Source organism: Mesoplodon densirostris, chromosome 11, assembly GCF_025265405.1.
Source record: "Mesoplodon densirostris isolate mMesDen1 chromosome 11, mMesDen1 primary haplotype, whole genome shotgun sequence".
In the NCBI taxonomy this organism is placed as follows: Eukaryota; Metazoa; Chordata; class Mammalia; order Artiodactyla; family Ziphiidae; genus Mesoplodon; species Mesoplodon densirostris.
Window position 1 is genome coordinate 35270323 of NC_082671.1, and position 5851 is coordinate 35276173.

The 5851-nt window shown below is 44.7% G+C and overlaps 1 pseudogene; it reads left to right on the top strand.

Annotated features, from left to right (window-relative positions):
- Window positions 1-4467: 4467 nt before the first annotated feature.
- Window positions 4468-5523, top strand: LOC132499497 (ubiquitin carboxyl-terminal hydrolase isozyme L1-like; annotated as a pseudogene).
- The last annotated feature ends 328 nt before the right edge of the window (window positions 5524-5851 follow it).

Genomic DNA, 5851 nt, shown 5'->3' on the forward strand with positions numbered 1-5851 from the left:
TCCCTTTTGAGCTGTTACTATATTTGTAATTTGAATTTAGTGGCCAGTCTACCCAGCCTTGCCAGTTCCTTCAAGCTAACACAGATCTTTTTTCACATGGCCTGGATAGGCCACTTCAAATAATTTACCAGCTAATTCAGTCAAAGAAGCATATCAGTAATGTACACAAGCTCATTCATTATAATCTCAGAAAAAGTCACAGGAGTATATTATAAATAATAGCACCCCAGGAGAGTCATGGAGAAAGGCTGGCTTAGAAAGTTCTCTGCATCACAGAATGTGCTCCTTCATTACTTTGTTGAGGCTTGTTCGGTCTTCATTGTATGCAACAAAGATTTCTCATAATGAGCTGGTAAATGCACTGTGGCATATTTCAAGAAAAATAATTAATAGTGGGAGAGCTTCACGCTGAGGTCAGAGGCACTTTGGTGGAGGCAAAGAATACAGAGTTATCCACTGCTAGTCAACAAATCAGGGGCTCAGTTCTAGTGATGACAAAAGAGTCTGATTCTGAATTATTTGAGAGATGTAAATTGCTCTAGAAAACTAGAGTTAGTTATAGACCGCTGGCCTTGAAATGAAACTGCCACTAGGGAAAATGGAAAGAGAAAAGCTTAAATATATTCCCTAAAAGTTCCCTAGAGCTTTTCTTTATGCCCAGGGCATTTCTGGTAGAAACAGCCTTAGGAGACAAGAGTGTTGTTTTGAAAATTACTCATCTTTTTGGAACATTGAGAAAAATATGCATTTTAGTTCTTCCACTCCTGTCTGCCTTTTGAGCAAAATTAACTTTGGAAATAGTTTCCCTCCTGATTAGCCAAATTATTTAATTTTGCTCATCTAAAAGTTATTTAAACTATTGATTCAATGTTTCCGCAATTTTATTTATTTTTGATCTTTATTTTTATTTTTATTTTTTATTTTTTGCGGTACGCAGGCCTCTCACTGTTGTGGCCTCTCCCATCGTGGAGCACAGGCTCTGGACGCGCAGACTCAACGGCCATGGCTCACGGGCCCAGCCGCTCCGCGGCATGTGGGATCCTCCCAGACCGGGGCACGAACCCATGTCCCCTGCATTGGCAGGCGGACTCTCAACTGCTGCGCCACCAGGGAAGCCCTGTTTCAGCAATTTTAAAACTTAAAAGCCAAATTTATTAATCATTTATACCACATATATTTATCTGAGCTCCTACAGGGTACTGGAGAAATGGCCATGAAAACCCGACAAGCTCCTTACTCTTATGAAGCTTATTTTGCAGTTGGGGCAGGGAAGGGAGGGGCTACAAAAATAAATAAGTAAATGAGGGCTTCCCTGGTGGCGCAGTGGTTGGGAGTCTGCCTGCTGATGCAGGGCACACGGGTTCGTGCCCCGGTCCGGGAGGATCCCATGTGCCGCGGAGCGGCTGGGCCCGTGAGCCATGGCTGCTGAGCCTGCGCGTCTGGAGCCTGTGCTCCGCAACGGGAGAGGCCACAACAGTGAGAGGCCCGCGTACCGCAAAAATAAATAAATAAATAAATAAGTAAGTAAATAAATAAATAAATAAATGAGAAATCTAGCAGATGGTACTCAGTTTACTGAGAATCAAAATAAGCCAGCCTGACAGAGGGACAAGAGGCTATTCTAGATTGACTGGTCAGGGAAGTCTTCTTGAAGAGGCAACAGTTGAGTTGACGACTGAATGGTAAGAAGGAGACAGCCATGCAAAGATCAGGAATAAAAAGCGTTTGGGACAAACAGCCAATGCAAAAGCCTTCAAGTAGAATGAGTCTGGTCTGTTCTAGGAACAGGAAGAAGGCCAGGTTAGGTAAAGAGGATGGAATGAATCCCAGTGCAGAAGTGAGAAGCCAGGTCTCTCCTCTTGATTGCACTGGGAAACATCAAGGCAGTCAATTCTGATCTGATTTCTGTCCCCTTCCGATATAATTTGCCCTTCACTGTTAATTAACCTAAAACATCATGTTAATTGATTCAACTTCCATGTTCAGAAACCATCTCATACACCATCTGCCTGCAGAAGAAAGTTCAAATTATTTAGTGTGACATTTCCAGACCTCTAAAAACATACACTAACCAATCTGTACAACTTTATGCCCCTCTGTTCCTCCAATAAATAGTCCCCTCCAGCCAAACCTTCACTCCAACACTCCTTTCATTTTATCCTCATGATTGTTTCCTCCTGCTATTCCCTGTTATATAGCATGACCTTTTCCTGTCTCTCAACAAAATTTGTATCAAGGCCTCAGAAGTCTTTTTGAAACTCTCAAAAGAAAATTCAACACAAAGTGACTTAAATAAAAAGAGAAATTTCCTGGCTTAAATAAATTAAATTATCCAAAGTAAAATAAGCTTTAGGCAGTTTTATCCAGAGGTTAATGATGTCATTTACTTTGAGATCACCTTGACTCTGTATGGCTCCATGTGTTAACTTCATGCTCAGGCTGGCTTCCTTCAGGATGGCAAAACTGGCTGCAAGAGGCCTTGTACTGGTTTGGATAATGTTTCCTTAAAGCTCTTGTCCACTGGGAACCTGTGAATGTGGCCTTATTTGGAAATAGGGTCCCTTGATTCATCTTAATCAAGTTAAGATGAAGTCAAACTGGGTTTCGAATGGGTCCTAATCCAATGATTGGTATCCTTATAAGACTAAAGAAATTTGGATACAGCTCTCTCCCTGTGTGTCTCTATGTGAAGATGATGGCAGAGACTTGAGTGGTGCAACCACAAGCCAAGGAACGCCAGGGATTGCCTGCAACCACCGGAAGCTAGAAATGTGCAGGGGAGGGATTCTGCTCTAGAGCCTCCAGAAGGAGCACTGCTCTGTCAACACTTTCATTGTGGACGTCTAGCCCCCAGAACTGGAAGAGAATACATTTCTGTTTTAAGCCGCCTAGTTTGTGGTGAGTCGTTACAGTCACCCTAGGAAACTAACACAACCCATCTCTGCTCCCCGACCACACAGGCGAGTAGAGAAAGATATATCTGGTAGTTCCCATGGGAAAGGAGCTTCTTTTCAGAAGCCTCAGCAACTTTCTCTTGTCTCCTATGCCCATGTCTGTCTGAATCAATCATGGCATCCAGACGTACTTGGAGCTAATAGACTGTCTCTCCCATTTAAACCACAAGGCAAAATGGTAGAGGGATTCCTGCCCTTCCCCCCTAAAAAAAAAAAAAAAAAAAAACACATAGCATTTAATTTATTTCCTTTGTTAGGAAAAGAGGTAAATATATGCTAGGAAAGGAATCAACTCTACTATTTGGTAGCAGTTTGCATGACTTTGGCTGGGGGTTACAGAAAACCTGACTCTATCTGGCTTAAACATTGAAGAAATGTACTGTCTCATACAACAGGAGGTCTAGAGGCAGATCAAGCTCCAGGCACAGTACAAACAGGGCTCCAGGTCTGAATCTCCCCTATTCTCCAGCCTCAGCCTTCCTCCACGTGCCAGGGGCCCTCATGATCTCAAAAAGACTGCCAGAGGCAATCAGGGCAACCAACATCCTTTTCCTGCACAGTAGGAGAGAAAAAAAATCTTATTCCCAATTATGGAACAAAGGTCTTCCTTTTAGACTGATCGGACCTCCTAAACCAATGCTAAGGGAAATTCCAGTCACTGATTGGCATTAAGTTTGGCTCCCTGAACAAATCATGGGGGGAGGGGAAGAAAGAGAGGATAGGATTACCATGATGACTTCGCATTAGACTAATCAGCATTCTCCCTTGGAGTTTAAGATGGAGTTTGCTTTTCCTGAGGTATGTGTCCTGCATGGGAGAGGGTTTCTGAAAAATACGCAAAGGGTGAATGGATGGTGGTTAGGCAACAATATTGTCCATCAAGGCATCCTTTCAAGTGCAGATCAGATCCCACCTCCTCCATGAAGCCTCCCCAGATTACTCTAACCTGAAGCAAACTCTGTGAATTCCTTCAGCACTTATTGCTCACACTGACATTTCACTCTTACCTTATACTTTTTAATAATATTTTTATGTACATATTTCTAACCTCCCAATCTAAATCCTTAAATTAGAGTATGTGTTACCCTCCTCTGTGTATGGGAATATCCCTCATGTATCACCTTGCCCAGAATATTTTATGCTCAATAAAAATCTGTTGCTTAATTGAGTTACTTCTAATATAAGCATAAAGAAGCAAGCAGCTTTGAAACTTAGCAATAGAGATATGCATCCAGTTCATTAATTCAGTTCTTCCTTCTTCCTAATAAAAAATCTCCTCGAGCTCATTATCTCCCAGGAGTCTTTCATACAGACATATTGGTGATTCTCAGTCTTTGAATCCATCTGTACTTGATAAAATGGTAAGATTTTGAACCTAATTAAATAGTGAGAAGCACTGATAGTACATGACTTGACTAATATTTTGAGTAAGAATCTGGACAAGATACAAAAACTAAAGTAGTGGCTGTTTTTCCTCTTCGCTGGGTTGTGCTTCCTTCCCTAGTTTGCGAACATGCAGCTCAAACCGATGGAGATTAACCCGGAGATGCTGAACAAGGTGCTGGCCCGGCTGGGGGTCACTGGCCAGTGGCGCTTGGAGGACATGTTGGGCCTGGAGGAGAAGTCTCTGGGCTCGGTGGCAGCGCCTGCCTGCGCACTGCTGCAGCTCTTTCCTCTCATGGCCCAGCATGAGAACTTCAGGAAAAAGCAGACTGAAGAACTGAAGAGACAAGAAGTAAGTTCTAGGGCTTCCCTGGTGGCGCAGTGGTTGAGAGTCCGCCTGCTGATGCAGGGGACGTGGGTTCGTGCCCTGGTCCGGGAGGATCCCACATGCCGCGGAGCGGCTGGGCCCGTGAGCCATGGCCGCTGAGCCTGCGCGTCCGGAGCCTGGGCTCCGCAACGGGAGAGGCCACAACAGCGAGAGGCCCGTGTACCACAAAAAAAAAAAAAAAAAAGAAGTAAGTCCTAAGGTGTACTTCATGAAGCAGACAGTTGGCAACTCCTGTGGAACCATCGGACTCTCATTCATGCAGTGGCCGATAATCAGGACAAACTGGAGTTCGAGGATGGGTCAGTTCTGAATCAGTTTCTTTCTGAAACAGAGAAGGTGTACCCTGAAGACAGAGCAAAATGCTTTGAAAAGAATGAGGCCCTCCAGGGAGCCCATGATGCCGTGGCACAGGAAGGCCAATGTCGGGTAGATGACAAAGTGAACTTTCATTTTATTCTGTTTAAAAACGTGGATGGCCACCTCTATGAACTTGATGGATGGAGGCCTTTTCCGGTGAACCGTGGCGCCAGTTCAGAGGACTCACTGCTACAGGACGCCGCCCAGGTCTGCAGAGAAGTCACTGAGCGTGGGCAAGGGGAGGTCTGCTTCTCCACCGTGGCCCTCTGCAAGGCAGCCGAATGCCTCGTGGGGGGGCCCTTCGCTATCTCTCCCCTTCCCTTCGTCGTGAAAGTATATCCCTACCTATGTGGTCTAAAATGCTTCAGTACTTGTAGAGCACAGCTGTTCTCCTTCGGTTCTGCAGATAAGCACTTACCCTCAACCTCGCCTACTCACTAGCAGAGCTCGCTGTCCATTGCACAAGCTTGGTGTCACCCTCTGATGGCAAAGCATTCCCCTCATTGTATGTCTTATACCTCAATATCTAATGCTTTAATGGCTACTTTGCTTTGTGTCTGTAAGCTAAGGCCTTGGATGTGGTTTAATTGTCCTTAAAAGGAATAAAATTTTTCTGCTGCTAAGAGATAAAAAAACAAACAGGGGCTTCCCTGGTGGCGCAGTGGTTGAGAATCCGCCTGCCAATGCAAGGGACACGGGTTCGAGCCCTGGTCTGGGAAGATCCCACATGCCGCAGAGCAACTAGGCCCATGAGCCACAACTACTGAGC